Genomic DNA, 22892 nt, shown 5'->3' with positions numbered 1-22892 from the left:
TTTTCACAGATCAGAGAAAATATTAGTAGAGGTGCTGCTACTCATTAAAGTCCACTGGGTCTCCATTTGCAAAGGTATGCATGAGAGAAAGAGAAACCAATTTTTAAATGAATCAGTACCTAAAGATGGATCTGCTTAAGACATTTGGAAGCTATTCTTATAAATCTTCATACTTCATAGATGAAAAAGTTTTGTGTTTAAACATTTTTAAGTCAAACATATATAGTTGCTGTGATTTAGGATTGATTCAATGGTAATGTTTTGTTTTGTTTTTAATACCATAGCTAATCAATGTTATCATAATCTTAGCTTACCTTATCTATGGGGAGGAGGTGGTAATAACTGATGGTTCTACTTGTCAGATCAACACACTAAGATAGCTAAATATAAACAGACATCTTACTTCAAAGAAAGACTGACCATCTACTCCCTGAAACTTGTATTTCCTTCATGGGAAGCAAAAGTTTTTATAGAAATGAAGCATACATACACACATAATTGTGTGAACTCGTATTTTGAAAATCAGGAGCAAGTATTTAGGGCATAGGTTATTTTTCATATGTTATCAAACTGTCTAGATAATGCATAGTCCACTTCACCTCTTCTTCTCCCACAAACATTCAAATTTATGTCTGAATCAAAGTTAATGCTAAATAATTTATTTTGCTTATTTATGAAGTCCCAAATACTAAAACCCCTTCAAATATTTTAATGAGATGAGGAAAGCACACAGATCATAATTGCTGCCAAGATTTTGAGACTTTATTATAATGAAAATGAATAATTTGCAATAAAATTAATGATTTTCAGAATCATAGTCAGGCATTATAATCCATATTGTATGATTCCATTTACATAAAGTTGTAAACACAGGTAAAACTCTACTCTAGCATTTAGGGATATATGTTCCAGTAATAAACCATAAAGTAAAAGCAAAACAGTGACTTTCCTCAAAAAAACAATATTGTGGTTGCCTTTGTGGGGCAAAAGATGAAATACTGATTGGGAGAGGGCATGAAGGGCACCTCTGGAGTAGTAGTGATGTAAGCAGGCTGGTTTTGCTTTGTAATAAGAGACAGAATTGAATTGTGTTTGGGAGCATGCACTCTTTTCTGTATATGTGTTTCATTACCTAATATAAAATTGTGAAAAAATGAATCTGTGAATCCAAACACATGTCAAGAACCTTTTTTTTTTTTTCCCAAAAAGACTACTATTCTCAGTCATAGTAATTCTCTCTTTGGATATCTACAGACATACTCTTTTCTTGAAGTTTTATGGGAAATGATAGGCATTTGATGGTTCCATGTGAGAATTTGTCTCAGTAAATGTACTTTATGCAAAGTCACCACTCATTTGTCAGTGGAGGCGTGAGTGCTCCTATGATTTTGAGACCAACTAGGAGGAAAGGCCTGGTTATCCACTGTCAACAATTAGCCAATAAAAGCTCAACAGATCACAACAGTCTGATCCACAACTAATCAATGAAATGGCAAAGTTCCAGGAGGCATTTTGTTCCATTGTGCATGGGGTCACCACCATGAATTGGGGGTGAATGATAGCAGCTAATAGCAACATACCTAAACTGTTATTGAAAAATTATTAATACCTTGGAAATTAATATAACCTAAAATCCATAATTAAATGAATTATGCTAATAAACTATATGGTCTAATTATAAATACGTTATCATTACAACTATGTGTTTTTAAAAAGGCCTGTTCATTGAGAAAAAAAATTTTTAAGACTTGAAAGACATAAAATGTTAACAGTGAGTTTGGCTTCCTTTCTTCTTAATGCTTTACCTGATTTCCTAAATTTTTTTCTTTTATAAGCAGTTTTTAATTTAAAACTTTTTAAAAATAGACAGTTACCCAGTTATACAACCTTGCCTTTACAAGACATATTTACATTTTACTGTAAAAAGACTTTCTAAAGCCTCCTACAAACCCTACACACATAAATTATCATTTCTCCATCAACTCAAGTGACTTGCACAATTCAGTTGATGTACAAGTGATTTGAACTAATTAACACAATTAGAAAGTAAAGGAACCAAAAGCTGAACCCATACTTATTTATTTTAATTTCTGAAATTCCTTAAAGTATACCATAATTTAATGGTTTTTACATTGCTAATTCTGTTAGGTGTTGTCGAGTCTGTTCTAACTCATAATGACCCGATGCACAACAGAATGAAACACTGTCTGGTCCTACAACATCTTCATAATTGTTGTTACGTTTGAGCCCATTGTTGCAGCCAATGTGTCCATCCATCTCCTTGGGGGTCTTTTTCACTGATCTTCCACTTTACCAAGCATGATGGCCTTTTCCAGGGACTGGTCCTTCCTGACAATATGTCCAAAGAATAAGACATGAAGTTGGGCCATCTTCATTTTTAAGGAGCATTCTGGCTGTACTTCTTTTGAGAGTGATTGGGTTGTTCTCTGGCAGTCCATGGTGCCTTCAGTATTCTTTGCCAACACCATGATTCAAATGCATCGATTCTGCTATGGTCTTCCTTATTCATTGCCCAACTTCCCCATGCCTATGAGGCTACTGAAAATACCATGGCTTGAGTCAGGTACACCTTATTTTTGCTCTTTAACAATTTAAAGAGGTCTTTTGCAGCAGATCTGCTTAATGAAATATGTAATTTGATTTCTTGATTGCTGCTTCCATGACCATTGATTGTGGATCCAGGCAAAATGAAGTCTTTGACAATTTGAATCTTTTCTCTGTTTATCATGTTATTCATTGGCCTGGTTACGAGGATTTTCATTTTCCTTACATTGAGGTGCAATCCATACTGAAGGCTATAGTCTTTAATCTTCATCAGTAAGTATTTCAAGTCCTCTTCACTCCCAGCAAGACAGAATGTGTCATCTGCATGTCACAAGTTGTTAATGAGTCTATATATTGGGCTACACAAAAAGATTTTATACAAATAAGAATAACACTAGCAAAACCCCTTGTAAAAATATGGTAGCATTGTTCAATAATGAGATTCAGCATTAACAGCTTGATACCATATTAACCAGTGATTCTCAACATTTGAAGGGAGTGTGGGATAGTTGCAGATGCCTGGAGAATCTGCTGAAAGCCAGGAAAAAAACACAAATGTGTGCATATACACATGCATGCACATGCATTTTTTCCATCTAATTTTAAGGATTTGTGAAATCCATGAAGACTATTCATAGACTCCTCGTTTTAAGCCCCTGTCTACCTGTATATAGGCATGCTATTCAGATACCAAGTTTCTGAATGGCTTGGGGGGGAAAAAATACACTCTAATTACTCAGGAAGTAGCTACAACAAACATTTTTCCTTCTCAAGCTTCAATAAACTTCTACAAAGAAGACTGTAGAAATTCTTCCATTGACTGACCACTGTGACATTTTCAAGAATGGATAGGATATTTTTCTTTCCTTCCCACACATAGGAAAATGGAACTCTTACAAAATAACTCCTCAAGACCAGTGGGTAAGTCCCTGCTGTCCTTTTTCATGTCATGAAGAAGAGGTCAATGGATTTCTGTGCAATTACATCTTCCCTGCACATAGTCCTGGACCCAGACTGATGAATATAGAATATAGAAATGCAAAGCTGATGAGACAGCTCCAGGCATGGGACCAACCTCTCTCATTCAGATCTTCTTTGGCAAGTGGATCTGAGATACTTGAAGGAAAGAACAAAGGAGATCCTCACAGCCTTGACACGCTCCCCACAGTGCTTGCCAAGAATCTTCCAGCACACCACACATTATCACTCATACGTGTTTGGCCATATTTTCTCCTCCCAGCTCCTTATCCCAAAACTGACTTATTGGATTAAGATTATAATTTACTTATGTTGCCCCCTGCTATTCTTTTTCACCCACAAGACTGAAAAACTTTTTAAAACTCAATGATATTTATGTTTACAAACATGCCAAAATAAAACTAAAAGCAAATCCACTGCCATCGAGTCAATTCCAAAGCAAAATCTTTATGGAAGCAGACTGCCACATTTTTCTCCCACCGAGTGATGTTGTTGTTGTTGTTAAGCTCCGTCGAGTCCGTTCCAACCTATAGTAACCCTGTATAAGGTTTCCTAGGAGTGGCTGGTGAGCTTGAACCACCCACCTTGCAGTTCAAACTGCATAGTCAAACATAGTCCATTAACCCACATTGCCACAAGGGTTCAAACTGCTGACCTATCAGTTAGCAGTTGAGCACTTTAGCCAGTGAGCCACCAGATCTCTTGTCTCTAAATACAAACACCTTGAGTCCTACATGTTAGAGAATGTGCTGATTAGCTTTGGGAGCTAGAGTTGAGGACCAGATTGCAGTGCTTAAACTGATGATTTTTCTCTGCAGCAATGACCCAGTTCTCCACTGCCCACCCCAGCACCTCATCAGAGGAGAACATAAGCTACCACTGGAAAATACATGTAAACCACAAAAAATACATTCAGGCCATCCATTTACAAATCCATTACTATGAGTTAGCTACTTTCAGAGATTTTATTCTACTAAATTCCTGTGAGAATCTCACTTTAGAGGTGAGAAAACGGAGGCTCAGAAAAGAATAATAATTTTCCCACAGACACGAATATATTGTTATGCATTTTTTTATAATGCTCTCAATTACATATAACTTTGTTGTTGCTGTTTTTGTTAAGTGCTATCAAGTCAGTTCCGACTCATAGTGATCCTATATAGTGTTTCCAAGGAACAGCTGGTGAGTTTGTACCACAGAACTTGTGGTTCAAACTAACCTTGAGGTCTAGTACTTATTCTATAGCGCCACACCAGGACTCCACACATAACTTTGCAATTCTCTTTAACCATACATGGCATAATAATGTTCCTTTCCTCCGTTGGTAAGAATGTTGTTTACTGGTCCAGTGGTGAGGATTTTTGTTTCCCTGACATTGAGATGCAACCCATATTGAAGGCTGTGCTCTTTGATCTTCATCTTATCAACGGAGAAAAGATTGAAGTTGTCAAGGACTTCATTCTTCTTGGATCAACTATCAACACTCGTGGAAGCATAAGTCAAGAGATCAGATGACGTATTGCATTGGGCAAATTTGCTGCACAGGAACTTTTTAAAGTGTTGAGGAGCAGAGATGTCAGCTTGAGGACTAAGGTGTGCCTGACCCAAACCACGGTATTTTCAATAACCTCATATGGATGCGAAAGCTGGACAGTGAATAAGGAAGATCATAGAAGAATTCATGCCTTTGAGTTGTGGTGTTGGAGGAGAATGCTATAAGTGCCATGGACTGCCAAAAGAACCAATAGATCTGTTTTGGAGGAAGTGCAGCCAGAGTGCTCCTTGGAGGCCAGGATGGCTAAGCTTCGCCTCTCATACTTTGGACATATTGTCAGGAGGGAACAGTCACTGGAGAAGGATGTCATGCTGGGTAAGATGGAGGGTCAGAAAAAAAGAGGAAGACCCCAATGAGATGGATCAGACAGGTGGCATCATTGATGGCGTCAAGTGTGGCAGCGGTAGTGAGGTTGGCCCAATCGGACATTGTTTCGTTCTGCTGTGCATGGGGTCGCTATGAGTCGGTTCTGACTCAATGGCACCTGACAACAACAACAACAACAATGTTGCTTTTGTAATGACCTTAAGTCACAGAAGCGTAAATTACTTATAATGTGGATTTAGAAGTAGAACACTTTTGAATGCAACCTAGAAATACAGTATATGAAGGATGTGGAAAAAACCTTTAAGTTGACTTTGCCCTTGCATACTGTTATATTATGCTTAATCTCTATAAATTAGCCTTGAAACATGAATCATAATCAAATTGCCTAATCGCTAAACCTTGAGTAAAAGATGCAACAGTTGACTAATCTCTAACCCTGGGGAGAAAATGCAACACACTTGTCTCTGATTTCCCACTGGCCCTTATGGTGTGAGGTCAAGGGGAGGAGTTCATATATAAGCACTGGTGTCTTCTCATTCAAGGAGAGAGGCAGTGGCAAAGGGATCTTTCACCAGTCTCTTACTCTCTTGGAAGATGAAATCCACTGAGACTGCCTATTGCTGCCAACCTCAGCTCCTAACTATGAAGGACCTCCACCAAGTTACAGCCATGGTTAAGCCAACTTCCTGAGACCACTCATGAGAGGAAAATATATGAAGTCTACAAATATGGACACTAACAATTGAATTAACAAAATAATTAATTCATATTCTCCAGCTTTAAGTAAATATCTAGAGGTCATAATGCTGTTCTTTATCTTAACTATCTTGCATGCATTTATGAGTTTATGGATGGCAAACCTAAACATTTCTCAACTTATTTTAAAAGAAAATCATACCTGTTGTTGTTGTTGTTATGTGCCATGGAGTCGGTTCCAACTCATAGCAACCCTGTACAGGGTTTCCAAGGCTGTAAACCTTTACGGGAGCAGAAAGCCTCATCTTTCTCCCACAGAACAGCTGGTAGTTTCGAACTGCTGACCTTGCAGTTCGCAATCCGATTCATAACCACTATGCTACCAAAATCGTACCAAAGAGTCATGAATCTTGTCAGAGACATAAAGCAGTTGGTTTAGAATAATACTGCAATAATACTTTCCGACCCACCACTAGTCTGTCAGTTTTTTGTACTGTAGTGGCTTGTGAGTTGCTATAATTCTGAAAACTATGCCACCAGTATTTTAAATATCAACAGGGTCACCCATGGTGGACAGGTTTCAGATGAGCGTTCAGACGAGGACAGACTAGGAAGAAAGAGTGACAAACTACTTCCAAATATTTAGTCACTGAAACCCTTATGAATAGCAGAGAAACACTGTTAGATATAGTGCCAGAAAATTAGCCTCTCAGGTTGGAAGGCACTCAATATGCAACTGGGGAAGCGCTGCCTCCTTAAAGCAGAGTTGACCATGATGACACGAATGGAGTAAAGACCATGGAAGAAAAGCCCACGGGACCTTCATTTGCTGATGGGGAACAACTCAAAGTGAAGAGAAACAGCTGTTACATCCATTGAAAATCAGAACATGGAATGTACGAAGTATGAATCTGGGAAAATTGGAAGTTGTCAAAAATGAAATGGGACACATAAACATCGAAGTCTTAGGCACTAGTGAGCTGAAATGGATTGATAGTGGCCTTTTTAAATCTGATGACCACTTGGTTTATTATGCTGGAAATGACACATTGAAGAGGAATGATGTTGCATTCACTGTCAAAAAGAACATATCCAAATCAGTCATGAGATACAACACAGTCTGTGACAGGTTAATATCCATGAGCCTACAGGGAAGCCCAGTTAATATCACTATTATTCAAATTTATGCACCAACCACTAAAGCCAGTGAGGATGAAATAGAAGAATTCTATCAACTTCTTCAATCTGAAATTGATCAAACATGCAATCAAGATGTATGGATCATTACTGGTGATTGGAATGCAAAGGTTGGAAGCAAAGAGGAAGGATCAGTGGTTAGAAAATATGACCTTGGTGCTAGAAATGATGCTGGAGAATGCATGATAGAATTCTGAAAAACCAATGATTTGTTCATTTCAAATACCTTCTTTAGACAGCATAAGAGACGACTATATGCAAGGACCTCACCAGATAGAAAACATAGAAATCAAATTGACTACATCTGTGGAAAGAGATGATGGAAAAGATTCATATCATCAGTGAAAACAAGGCCGGGGTAGACTGTGGAACAGACCATCAATTACTCACATGCAAACTCAAACTGAAGCTGAAGAAAGTGAAAACAAGTCCATGAGAGCCAAAATATGACCTTGAATATATCTCACCTAATTTAGTGATTATCTGAAGAACAGATTTGATACATTAAACACTAAAGACCAAAGACCAGAAGAGTTGTGGAATGACATCAAGAACATCATACATGAAGAAAGCAAAAAATCATTGAGAAGACAAGAAAGAAGGAAAAGGTCAAAATGGATGTCAGAAGAGAACCTGAAACTTGCTCTCCAGCGTAGAGATGCTAAAGCAAATGGAAGAACTGAGGAGGTCCAAGAGCTGAACAGAAAATTTCAAAGATCAGCTCAAGAAAATAATGCCAAATATTACAACAAAGTGTGCAAAGATCTGGAATCAGAATACCAAAAAGGAAGAACACATTCAGCATTTCTCAAGCTAGGGGACCTGAAGAAAAAATTCAAGCCTCAACTTTCGTTATCGAAAGATTCTCTGGGCAAATTATTGAGTAATGCAGAAAGCATCAAGGGAAGATGGAAGGAATACACAGAGTCATTGTACCAAAAGGAAATGGTTAATGTTCAACTGGTAGCATATGATCAAGAGCCAATGATACTGACGGAGGGAGTCCAAGGTGCACTGAAAGAATTGGCAAAGAAGGCACCAGGAATTGATGGAATAAAAATTGAAATCTTTCAAGAAAGTGAGGCAGCACAGGAGACATTCACTCATCTCTGCCAAGAAATTTGGAAGACCACCATCTGGCCAGCTGATTGGAAGAGATCTGCATATGTGCCCATTCCAAAGAGAGGTGTGACCCAATGGATTGCAGAAATCATCGGATATCCCATGCGAGTAAAGTTTTGCTAAAGGCAATACAGAAATGGCTACAATCGTACATTGACAGAGAACTTCCAGAGGTTCAAGCTATATTCAGAAGAGGCCTTGGAACAAGGGATTTCATTGCTGATGTCCGATGGATCCTGACTGAAAGCAGAGAATATCAGAAAGATGTTTACCTGTGCCTTATTGGCTACGCAAAGGCTTTTGATTGTGTGGATCATGACAAGCTATGGACAACATTGCAAAGTATGAGTATTCTGGAACACTTAATTGTGTTCATGAGGAATCTGTGCCTGGACCAAAAAGCAGTGGAGGAGAAAAACTGCAAACATCCATTAATAATCAGAAAATGGAATTTACAAGGCATGAATTCGGGGCATTTGGAAGTTGCCAAAAATAAAATGGAACACATAAAGATCAATACCTTAGGCATTAGTGAGCTGCAATGGTCTGAAATTGGCCATTTTGAATCAGACTATCATAAGGTTTACGGAATCGGGAACCACTAGTTCAGGAGAGAAAATGATGTTGCATTCATACAATGCTGTCAATGATAGAATACTATCCATATGCCTACAAGGAAGACCAGGTAGTACCACTATTATTCAAGTTTACACACCAACAACTAAAGCCATGATGATGAAATTGAAGAATTCTACCAACTTCTTCCAGATGTTGGAAGAAATTTACCAACTTCTGTGATATGCAGATGATACAACCTTGCTTGCTGAAAGTGGAGAGGACTTAAAACATTTACTGACGAAGATCAAAGACCACAGCCTTCGGTATGGATTGCATCTCAATGTAAAGAAAACAAAAATCCTCACCACTGGACTAATAAACAACATTCTTATCAACGGAGAAAAGATTGAAGTTGTCAAGGACTTCATTGTTCTTGGATCAACCATCAACACTCATGGAAGCAGCAGTCACGAAATCAAATGACGTATTACATTAGGCAAATCTGCTGCACAAGACATTTTGAAAGTGTTGAAGAGCAAAGATATCAGCCTGAGGACTAAGATTTGCCTGACCCAAGCCATGTTATTTTCAATAACCCCATATGCATGTGAAAGCAGGACAGTGAATAAGGAAGACCGTAGAAGCTTTTGAGTTATGGTTTTGGAGGAGAATATTGAAAGTGCCATGGGCTGCCAAAAGAACAAACACATCTGTGTTGGAAGAAGTGCAGCCACTGACAGTGCTCCTTGAAGGCCAAGATGGCCAAACTTGGTCTCTCATATTTCAGACATATTGTCAGGAGGAACCAGTCCCTGGAGAAGGATATCATGTTTGATAGGGTGGAGGGTCAGATAAAAAGAGGAAGACCCCCAGCAAGATGGATTGGCCAAGTGGAAGCACCAATATGCTCAAAAGTGGCAACAGTAGTGAGGTTGGCCCAGGATCAGGCAGTGTTTCATTCTGCAGTGCATAAGTTCACTATGAGTCGGTACTGACTTGATGGCACCTAACAACAACAACAACCAACTTCTTCACTCTGCACTGTAGTTCAAACTGTACTGAAGGCATTGACGAAAAACAAGGCTCCAGGAATTAATGGAATACAAATTGAAATCATTCAACAAACTGATGAAGCAGTGGAGGTGCTTACGCTTGTATGAAAAGAAATTTGGAAGACAGCTACCTGACCAACTGATTGGAATATATCCGTATTTGTGCTCATGTCAAAGAGAAGTGACCCAACAAGATACAGAAATCATTGAACAATATCATTAATATCACATGCAAGTAAAATTTTGCTCACGATAATTTTTTTAATGGCTGCAGCTATACACTGACAGAGAACTTACAGAGGTTTAAGTCATACTCAGAAGAGGATGTAGAATGAGGGATACTATTCCTGACTTCTGATGAATCCTGGCTAAGACTAGGGAACACCAGAAAGATGTCTATCTGTGCTTTATAGACTATGCAAAGGCTTTTGACTGTGTGGATCATGACAAGCTATGGAAAACATTTAGAAAAATGTGTATTCCAGAACACTTAACTGTACTCATGAGGAGCCTGTACATAGACCAAGAGGCAGTCGTTCAAACAGTACAAGGGGATACTGAATGATTTTCATTCCAAAACCATGTGTGTCATAATTATATCCTTTCACCATATTTATTCAATCTGTATGTTGAACAAATAATCAGAGTGGCTGGATTATATGAAGAATAACATGGCATCAGTATTGAAAAAGACTGATTAACAACCTGCAATATGCACATGCTTTGCTTGTTGGATACAAAGAAGACTAGATGATGATCAAAGATCACAGCTTTCAGTATGAATTTCACCTCAGTGTAAAGAAAACAAAAATCCTCACACTAGATCAAGAAATAACATCATGACAAATGGAGAAAAGATTGAAATTTTCAAAGGCTTCAATTATTGGATCCACTATGAATTCTCATGGAAGCAAGAGTCAAGAAATTAGATGATGTATTTCTGCCACACAAGACCTTTTTTAACTGATCAAAAGCAAAGATGCCAGTTGGTGAACTTGACTCAAACCATGGTATTATCAACAGCCTCATATGCATGTGAAAGTTAGATAATGAAAAAGGAAGACTGTAGAAGAGTTGATGCATTTGGGTTATGGTATTGGAGAGGAATATTAAAAGTACCTTGGATTGCCAGAAGGACAATCTGTGTTGGAAGAAGTACAGCCAGATGCTCCTTAGAAGCCAGAATGACCAGACTCCATCTCTCGTTATCAGAAAGGACTAGTCCCTGGAGAAGGATAACATGCTTGGTAAAGTGAGGAATCAGCAAAAAACAGGAAGGCCTTCCAACAAGATGGATTGGCACAGTGACAGCAACAATAGGCTCACACGTAACAACAACTGTGAGGATGGTGAAGGACTGGGCAGTGCTTCATTCTGTAGGGTCATAAGGTTGCTATGAGTTGGTGCCAAGTCAACAGCATTGAACAAGTCTCCACAGTTGTGTGAGCCAAACCCTTGAAAGTATTGTTGCTAACAGAAAGATTGGCAATTTAAACCCACCAGTTGATGTCCAGTAGAAAAATGAGGCAAATTGTCTCCCATAAAGATTTGTTGTTATTGTAGTTTATTGCTGTCAATTCTGACTCACAGCAACCATCTGCACTCCAGAATGAAATATTGCCCAGTCCTGAGCCATTCTCATAATTGCTTCATACCATTCTTTCTACCATTGTGTTAATCCATCTTATTGGGGGTCATAATCTTTTTCACTGAACCTCTACTTTACCATGCATGGTATACTTCTTCAGGAACTGATCTCTCCTGACGACATGTCCAAAGTCGAAAAGCTTCAAAACAGATTTATTTGTTCTCTTGCAGTCCCTGGTGCTTTCGATATTCTTTGCCAACACCATAATTGACATGTATCAATTCTTCTGTAGTATTCCTTATTCATTAGCCAACTTTCACATGCAAATGAGGCTATTGAAAACACCATGGTTTGGGTCAGGTGCACCATAATGATTTACATCTTCAAAAACTCTATGTAGTTGTTACTGTTAAGCGCCTTTAAGTCAATTAATCACAACCCTGTATAGGGTTTCTGAGTAGCAGCTGGTGAGTTTGAACTGCTGACCTTATGGTTCAAACCGACCTTGCAGTTGAGTATTTCTCTCACAGCACCACACCAGGACTCCCAGAAACTATACAGAGCAGTGCTGTCATGTCTATAGGATCACTATGAGTTGGAAATAGCTTGACAACAATGGTTCAGTCAGTGGGTCACATATAATCTCACTGCTTCTGTATTATTATTGAATCCTCAGACTGACTTTGTGATTAAAACAAATCATTTTTGTATGATTTTAATACTGGCAAAAAAGAGGTAGAAATGGCTTTTGAAACCCAAACAAATAAATATACAAACTTATTGCAAAAACACCACCATTCGTGCGTTGATTTGTTGTACTACGGTGGTTTATGTGTTGCTGTGATTCTGGAAGTTATGCCACCGGAATTTTAAATACAAGGAGGGCCACCCATGTTGGAGAGAGCTTTCAGACTAAGACAGACTAGGAAGAAAGAGAGGCAGACAACTTCTGACTGACTAGCCATTGAAAATCTTTGAATTAGCACTATAGTAGATATATACTGGAAGAAAAGCCCCTCAGGCTGGAAGACACTCAAGATACCACTGTGGAAGAGTGGCTCCTCAAAGTAGAGTTAGCCTTTATATTATAAGGGACTGGAATTAAGCTTTCCAGACCTCCATTTGCTGATAGGACACAACTCAAAATGAGAAGAAACTATTAAAAACATCCATTAACAATCAGAACATGGAATGTACTAAGTATGAATTTAGGAAAATTGGAAGTTGTCAAAAATGAAATAGAATACATAAAGGTCAATATCTTAGGCATTAGTGAGTTGAAATGGACTGGTATTGGTCATTTTGAAACAGACAGTCATATGGTTTACTATGCTGGGAATGACAAAGACAAATGCCATCACATTTATCATCAAATGTATCATCAAATAGAACATTTTAAGATTTTTCATGAATTACAATACTGTCTGTGATATATGTACCTTGATCATATGGTACCTCTTTAAATGATTGAACACCAACCAACTCTTTTGGGTACAGTGACTGTGTGTATTCCTCTCATCATCTTTTGATGTTTCCAGTGTCAGTCAATATTTTACCCATAATCCTTCAATATTGCAAGTTGAGGCTTGAATTTTTTCATCAGTTCTTTTAGCTTGAGAAATGCAGGAGTGTTTTTCCCTTTTGGTTTTCTAACTCCAGGTCTTTGCACATTTCATTATATTTGACTTTGTCTCCTTGCTTTGTCTCCTTGAGCTGCCCTTGGAAAATTTCTATTCTTTTTTTTTTTCACTCCATCATTTTTTTCCAGTCACTTTAACTTCTGTACTCTAAAGAGCATGTGACAGAGTCTCTTCTGGCATCCACTTTGGGCTTTTCTTTTTTTCTGTGGTTTGTTATTTTTAGTGACTTTTTGCTTTCTTCATGAATGATGTTCTTGATGCCATCCCACAATTCTTCTAGTCTTCAGTCACTAGTGCTTAATGCATCAAATCTGCTGTTGATATGGTCTCTAAATTCAAGTAGGACATATTCAAGGTCACATTTTGACTCTCATGGACTTGCTTTAATTTTCTTCAGCTTCAACCTGAACTTGCATATGAGCAATTGATGGTCTGCTCCACAGCCTGTCCTGGCCTTGTTTCAACTGATGATATGGAGTTTCTCCATTGTCTCTTTCCACTGATGTAGTTAGTTTGTTTCCTGTGTATTCCATCTGGTGAGGTCCATTTGTGTAGTTACCTTTTAGGTTGTTGAAAAAAGATATTTTCAATGAAGAAGTCATTGGTCTGACAGAACTCTATCTTGCAATCTCCAGCATTATGTCTATCACCAAAGCTTTATTTACCAACTACTGTTTCCAACTTTCCAATCACCAGTAATTATCAATGCATCTTAATTGCATGTTTGAGATCAATTTCAGACTGAAAACTTTAGTTGTATTCTTCAATTTCATCATCACTTTAGTGGTTGGTATACAATTTTGAATGATAGTGATATTAACTAGCCTTCATTGTAGGCATATGGATATTATCCTACCACAGACAGTATTACACTCCTGTGTACTTCCATATCATGTAATTTTATTGTACAAAGTTCTTAACACAAAACCTGGTGTTCAATAGAAATTCAACTATTTATTATTCTTGTTGTGTTATTATATTATCTTTATATATTCACTTCACTCAAAGGCTAATTTGCATTTCTGGCTTTCTCTAAAACCTTCAGTGGAAACTATCTAATACATACTTGGGCTCTGGAATCCACCACAACTTGGTTCCTGTACCCAGTTCCATGATTTATTAGAGGGTGACTTTGAGCAAATTATAGAACTGAAGTCTCAGTTTCTGAAACTCTGAAACAGGGACAAAGATAGTACTTTATACCATGCAGTTGTGAGGATTAGAAAAGTTAAGGTAAGTAAATATGCCATGTTGGTGTTGTTAAATTCCGTCGAGTTGGTTCCAACCCATAGTAACCCTGTATAGGGTTTCCAAGGAGAAGCTGGTGAGTTTGAACCACTGGCCTTGCAGTTCAAATGGCTTTGCAGTCTGGCACATTAACCCACAGCGCCACACCAGGACTCCAAATATGCCATACATGCATGTAAATGTATGCAGTAAATATTAGCTCTTGGCATTATTTCCTTAGGGTTATTCCTCATAAATCCTGAAATCTAAATCAAGTCAAAGCACCTGCAGTTTTACCTGAACCAATCTAGGCACTCAATCATTAGGTCTCATCCCAGCTGCTCCTGGTGTATGTAGGGAGTGTCCAGTAGCATGACGACATTGGTGGAACAATTAGAGGGAGGGCCACCAGTGGAGAGGAAAAGAGAAACCCCTAGAGGTTTTCCTGAGGCACAGACCCTGAAAATAGATTGCTAAAAACAGACACATCTGGTGTTTGGAGCTATAGCGAAAGGAACAAATTTGGTTTTGCTGGACTCTCGTTTTCAAAAGCTCACCTGTGAATGAGCAAAGAAGTTAAAACATATGTGGCCACCAAAGAACAGGTTCAGAACTATAAGATTCAGGAATTTCTTTAGGAAGATGGAAAAGGCATCCTCCCTTCTCCATTACTTCTTTCAACACCTAAGTCAGACCCTCCTGGCCCCCAGCCTAGAACAGCACAGGTCTTTTAACTGGTCCCTCTGCATCTTTCTCCTCAGTTCCTCTTCTCCACTCAGCACATCGTGGCAAAAGTCATTTACCTAAAACACTATTTGTCTCACATCATACTCCTGGCTAAAAACCTAGCATTACTGTCCTGATTGTGTCCTGTGTAAATGCTTTATTTCTCTGTAGTAAGCTTCATCCCCCTCCATGCTCATGAAATTGATCTCATTAAAATCATCAACAATCTTCTAAATGCCAGAGGTGAGGAAGGTTAGGGCTCAACTGAACATTCACATAGCCAAGTTTGAAGGTCTAAGCCCTTCATTAACTGTCCCTAGGAATAGACACACTGTTACCCTCAACAAAATCAGGGTCTGTCTCAAAAGGGAAAAGGACACATGCTTGGTAAAGTAGAAGGTCAAAGAAAAAGAGGAAGCCTTCAAAGAGATGTACTGACAGTGTCAGCAACAATGGGCTCAAGCATAACAGTTGAGAGGTTGACACAGGACTGGACAGTATTTCATTCAGTCGCTATGAGTTGGGATCAACTGGATGGCACCTCCAACACAACAGCATCTCAAAAGAGAAGGAAGGAAGGAAGCATATGACAAATACCTACTATGTGGAAATTTCTGTAATAAATACTGTCCCTGTTTTTTTCTCCATATTTAACAATGTATCTCAAATTCCTCGTTAAACAGGCTTTTGCTTTTTCCATATCACATCTATTCTTTTTCAGATTTATCACGATGGAAGTCAACATTTCCAATACTTTTCTAACAAACATTGCATTTTTTTAAAAAATGCTTTAGTGTGAATTATGTGATAGTTTATATGGGAGAACATTAGCTTTACATTCATCCTATTGTGTATTGTTTCATTGCCATGGTTACAATCCCCTCCATGCATCATCAACCAACCAAACGAAATATCCTGCAAGACTGCCACCACCCCACCCCACCCCACCCCCAGTCGTCAGCACACAGCCCCACTCCCTCTCTGGGTCTAAAGTCTCAGCCAATCCATCTCTCCACATCATCATCTCTGCCTCCATCTCTGGCATCATTGCTTCTCTGGGTAGGGTCCCACTCCCCGCTCTTCTCTCTTGATGGTCTCAGGGACCTCCACTCCTAGACTGCAAAGTCAGTCACTCCCCTCCTTTTGCTACAAAACGTCTACCTTTACATTTCCAACCCTCACAGTCAGTCCTGATAGCAATTATTCACTGTTGTACCACAAGAGATTTATCCGCATCTCCTTTCATCAGCCCCGCCCAGACAAATTGGATACTACTCAGTGGAGATTCTATCTTCCTCCGCAACCTCTGGATTTAAGCTCCCTCTTGAAAGCTTGTAAGCCAGTCACTTCTTGCCTTTGTAGCCCGCCATTTTGGGTAGTCAATGTCCAAGTTGCCCATTCCTGTCTACTCTGTGTATGGAGGGGGTGGGAATGATCCTTGCTGTAAGGACTTGTTCCCTCTTTTGAGCTGCTGCTTCCATAGGTGTAGGTCAAGTTCATCAAATTGTATCAGATTACTCTCAGATTACTCTTTTTTTCCTCTTCTTTCTTCTTCTAGTTGAGTTCTGATCATCCAGCCATTGAAGCCAGGTATTATCTTCAAGTGTGGGTGTTCTTGTGCATATGTCCTCACTTCTTATCAGCTGGACGCTTCACTCTCCACTCTAGTCCTCTGTGGCTGCTTTCTTCTTCTAGTTTAGCTCTGATCATCCAGTCACTGAAGCCAGGTCAAAAGGATAGTATCTGCAAGTGTGGGTGTTCTTGTGCATATGCCCTCTCTTCTTATCAACTGGATGCTTCACTCTCCACTCTAGTTCTCTGTAGTTATGTCACTGACTCTGGGCCCAAGAGTCCCAAGGTCTTGCCACACTGCTGGCCAATCAGGACTACACCCGGGTTCACAGGAGTCTATTGAATGTGGTAGGGCTTAGCTACAGCTTCATTGCTGTTTTTCCCTCATTTCCCCTTATCAGTGACCAACATGGTCACCAATCAGAGCATGTATTCCATTAAGTCTTAGTCTTGAAAGGATGTTTGCCCTGAGGGGATCCGACCACTTGGCTTGATGTCTCCTGGGTGAGCAACTAGTTTGTTCTTGTAGTAGTCAGTCAGACTGCCACTATTGTTTTGTATTTTTCCTGTCTTTCTTTCTTTCAAGAAATATTTTCTGTTCTTCTAGCTGCTCTAAGCTGGTCTGCTTGTCCTTTCAAGTGGAAATGTGCTGCCTCAGAAGATTCTGGATAGGGTTCAGGATTCCACCTATGATCTTATGCAATGCAGAGGCTCCAGAGGAAGCCTCCTTCATTGGGCAAGTTGTTGCCCCATTTTAGGTATTCCAATCAGTTACAGGCAGAAGACGGACTTACAAGCTTTCTATGGTGATATTTCTGGCTATTCCTTTCTCTCCCCCTCAAGTGTCTATTTTATAATGGTATGCCAAGGAAACCAAGATTCTAAAGACAGCCAAGCATCTTAACATTATCCACCCCCCCTTTTGCCCATTCCAACCATGTCTCAATCCCTGTATCCCAGAGCTCTCAAACATTGCCTTTTAAAAGTTTCCTTATAATGTTATTTTAATCTTGCAAAACTGAGCAGAAATTTTCATGCTTGGCTATATTATACTCACTTTTGTTTCTTTTTGTTTTTTGTTTGCTTTTTTTTTTTTTTTCCTGGCAGTAAAAGGAAACTTTTTATGCATACTTGGAGCATAATGTTTTTAATCCATTAGATATATGAATAAAGAGAACCAAATCCCTCCTTTATTGTTCCAAAGACTTAAAAATATATTTTTTAAAAAAACAAAACTATAAGATTCCCCCAGTGTAACTGTTCTCTGGTATATGATGATTGCCACAGGCACTGAAATTTTTCTTTTGTTCTTTTTTAAGGAAACAAAATGTAAAGAAAAATGTTGATACAATGCACAGGCCACAAATTAAAGCATTAAGCCAGGAAATGCAAAGGTAAATGTTCTCTTAAAAACTCCTGCATGTATATTCTGGTCACATGTGTGGTAATCTGTCAGCATTGCATATGCTATTTCTGTTGATATACCTGACATTCTGGTCAGCAACTCTTGTGAATCAGTAATTTCCTGGGCAATCATTTAACCATAGTTAAAAAGTTAAGATAAAACCAAATCAAACAAAAAACTATTGGAATTATTTATCAAAGTTTATTCTCTCTCCTATATCTATTTAAAATAATACTATTATCTGTATTAAAGGAGCCCTGTTAGTGTAGTGGGTTGCCAGTTGGGTTGCTAATTGCAAGGTCAGCAGTTTGAATCTAACAGCTACTTTGCAGGCAGGAGAAAAATAGGGCTTTCTTCTCCCACAAAGATTTATACCCTCAGAAACCCTATACAGGATCACTTGGAGTCATAACTGACTCCAAGGCAAATAAACACCACCATCACTACCACCATTATCTGCATTTATAAAATTTTAGTTTCCATTATCAGAAAAATTGTTACTGGACCAATATGATACTAAAATATCTGGCCTACTTGGTAAACAATTCAGTCAACATAGCTCTAAATTGAGTAAAACTGGATATCTAGCAGTTTAACTGGATTTCTTGAACATTTTACTCTTTTCTTTAGCATTTTATTATGAATTGGGTGAAGGTTGACAGAGCTGATCCATTTTCCATTCAATAACTCATACATGTTTTGTTTTGTGTTATTGACTGCAGTCCCCACAATGTAGCATCACTTATCCCACTTACTCCCTATGTTTCCTATTTCCAAACCTTTCCAATCTTTGCCCTTAGATAAATGCTAGCCTTCTCACTCTTGTTTTTAAGACAATTCAGGATACACCTACTGAATTCTTCAGCTTCCGAGGTTTAAGTCTGCTGAAGGATAGCTGTCGCTTCCCTTTTTGCAGGCTCCCACTCTCCAAATTAAATGGAAGGTTAAGATGTAGCATTATATATAGTGCTCTGTTCCCAAGCCTGTCCCTCCTTTAAGTTAGGGACTCTGATATGGTACATCTACACTATAGAACTTATTTTTTACCTAGGACTGGCAAACAGTTTCTCTAAAAGGCCAGATGATAAATATTTTGAGGCAACAGGGTCTTTGTCTAAATTACTCAACTCAGCATTTGGAGAGCTAGAGCAGCCATACACAAGACAAATAAATGGGCAAGACTATATATTCCATTAGAAGACCCTGGTGATGCTATGGGTTAAGCATTGCGCAGCTAACAACAGGATTGATGATTCAAACCCACCAGCCACTCTGTAAAAGAAAGATGAGGCTGTCTGAACTCGTAAAGACTTACATTCTCAGAAATCCTAAGATTCAGAGCTTCCTTATAGGATTGTTATGAGTAGAAAACTATTTGATGGCAGTGAGTGATGAGGATATTCCAAAAAAACTTTATTTATAAGAATAGGCAGTATACCAGATTTGATCTCCAGGTAGAAGACTGAAAAACTCTGGGCTAAAGAATTCTGCTTCTACTTAGTCTAATATTGTTTATTATTATTGTCTAGGTTATATTCTATTTTATAACTCTAACTCAACCCTGTGTTTTTATATATACTTGTCTAGTTGTTTCATTTCTTGCCATTACTATTCTAATTGATCTTATCAATTATCCTTATAACCATAAAGCTTCTACTAGAAAATCTTCTTTTCTTTATGTATGTTATTGTTATGAGTTACCAGTGATTTGACCCTATATGTGCAGAGTAGAATTAATCCATAGAGTTCTCAAGCTCAGCAGCCACCCCTTAGAAACACTAAACAGAATCGCTATGAGTTGGAACCAACTCCACAGCACTTAACAACAAGTGTTAATACAGAGAGGATTGCTTATTTTTGCCCATTTTTCTTACACCCAACCACTTTACCAAGGTTTTAATTTCTCCTCTTATCCCTTAAAAATAATATTATGCCCATTTGCTTTTTCAATTCTCACTTTTACACTTTTGTTCTTTTATTCTCTTTTCTTAATAACATTCCTTAATATGTGTTGAACATCATTACACGTTTTAATAACATATCTGTAAAGTACTCAACACAGTTCCTGGTAAACAAAATAGTAAGCACTTAATAGGTATTAATTATTAATAAGATTTTTCATTATGTTTATTCAAGATAAAATGAAAATTTGTGCTATTCTTTAGTCATCATCTTATATGTAACTATGAGATCAAAGAACCCAGACAAACCTATATGTGTACTATTCTAGGAAATATTACACAATTTTGTATTTCATATTCTCACTTTCCTGAAGTCCTAATACATGTCAATATCTAAACTCATAAGTGTTTTTTTCTTGGGACCCTGTGTCACTAAGCCCAGTAAATGTGCTGGTAAGAGATGCCTACTGTCTCTATAGGACTGAGAGTGTGTTTATGCTCTTACAAAGAAGAAACCTTACGTAGGATAATCCAGAGCTAGTGGAAAGAAGGCAGACAGAGAATTGCTCTTCTAATTTCTTCCATGAAAGGTTCTCCATTTCTTAACAAAGGCAGAGCATCATAGGTACTTGCTACTGGCTCAGACCCAGGAGGTAAAGGTCTACGATAACGTTTTCTATGTTCCCTAATTCAGCTCTTCAAATTTAGAACATTAAATTCTGGGCCATTAGTAGCTTTTTTCCCATAGGAATATGAAGGAAACAGGAAGTGGAGGAATGAAGAGGCTTCAATCTGAACATGAAGTAAACAAAAACCCTCATAACTAGACCAACAAGCATCAGGATGAATGGAGAAAACATTGAGGTTGCTAAGAATTTCATTTTACTTGAATTCACAATCAACACTCATGGAAGCAACAGTCAAGAAATTGAATGTTACATTGGGCAAATCTGCTACAAAAGACTTCTTTAAAATCTTATTAAGCAAGGGACTCATTTCTAAAATATACAGGAAACTACAACAACTCTACAAGAAAAGGACAAATAACCCAATTAAAAAGTGGGCACAGGACATGAACAGACACTTCACTAAGGAAGAGATCCAGGCAGCCAACAAACATATGAAGAAATGATCACTAACCATTAGAGAGATGCAAATCAAAACAACAATGAGATATCATCTCACACCAACAATAACAGCAAAGATCAAAATGTAGAGGACAATAAATGCTGGCGGGGATGTGGAGAGACTGGGACAGACACTCTTGCATTGCTGGTGGAACTGCAAAATGGTCCAACCTCTCTGGAAAGCAATATGGCATTTCCTCAGAAGGTTGAAAATAGAAATACCTTATGATCTAGAAATTCCTCTACTTGGTATTTACCCACAAGAAATACGAGCCATAACATGAGTAGATATATGCACACCAATGTTCATAGCAGCACTATTTACAATAGCAAAAAGATGGAGACAGCCAAAGTGTCCATCAACTGAAGAATGGATAAGCAAATTGTGGTACATACACACAATGGAATACTATGCTACACTGAAGAATAACAAGGAAGCAGCAAGACACCGCATAACATGGATGAACCTTGAGGACATCATGTTGAGTGAAATTAGTCAGTCACAAAAAGAGGAATACTGCATAGGACCACTACTGTAAAAGACTAAGAAAAAGAACCCATACTAAAGGTGGGTGTGGGGAATTCTTTGTTGATCGCTGGTAAATTGGGGGTGGGTGAGGGGAGGGAAGGGAAGGTGGAGCACAGGGCAGGGATTAGACACAGGAGTTAGGGTGCTGGGGAGGGGGGCAACATATAAAAAGGGAGAGGGGAATGGAAGAACAAAGCAGATGGGAGAACAATTAGGCATGTTTAAATGGGCTAAGTGGGACAGAGGTAAAGAATGATGTATATACACTTTAAAAAAAAATCTTATTAAGCAAAGATGTCTCCGTGATAACTAAGGTGTGCCTATCCCAAGCCTTGTGTGGCACTGTGGGTTAAAGCGCCAGATTGCTAAGCCATTTGAACTGCAAGGTTGGCAGATCAAGTTCACTAACTGCTCATCAGAAACCCTACACAGGGTCTCTATGAGTCTGAGCTGACTCAAAAGCACTTAACAGCAGTAACAACCCAAGCCCTGGAATTTTCAATAACCTTATATGCATGTGAAAGCTAGACAATGATAAAGTTAACAGAAGAATGGATGCATTTGAATTGCAGCATTGACAACGATTATTGAATATACCATCTACTGCCAGAAGAATGAACAAATCAGGTTTAGAAGAAACACAACCAGAATGCTCCTCAGAAGTGAGAATGGATAGACTTTTTACTTTGGATAAGCCATCAGGAAAGATCAATCAATAGAAAAGAATATCTTATTTGGTTGGTGAGAAGGTCAGCAAATGAGGGAAACATGAATGAGATAGATTGACAGACTAGCCACAATGAACTCAAACATACCAACAATCATGAGATGAGACAGGATTGGGCAGTATTTCCTTCCGTTACACATAAGATCACCATGAGTCAGAGCCAACTTGGTGGCAAGTAGTAACAAAAACAATTTTAGTATAACCTTAATCATAGTCCCTGATCATATCTTTAGAAGAGAAGCTTTTATCTCCATCTAGAAAAGACTGATTGGGAGTTATGTAGGAAGGATGAACAAAGGTAAGTCAAAAAGTATTGCTATTTGGGCTGCATACATGCTTGGATATATTCCACACTAAATATGGAGCTCTGGTAGCGTAGTGGTTACGAATTGGGCTGCGA

Source organism: Chrysochloris asiatica, unplaced genomic scaffold (genome assembly GCF_000296735.1).
Source record: "Chrysochloris asiatica unplaced genomic scaffold, ChrAsi1.0 scaffold00129, whole genome shotgun sequence".
Lineage (NCBI taxonomy): Eukaryota > Metazoa > Chordata > Mammalia > Afrosoricida > Chrysochloridae > Chrysochloris > Chrysochloris asiatica.
This window is presented reverse-complemented; position numbering follows the sequence as displayed.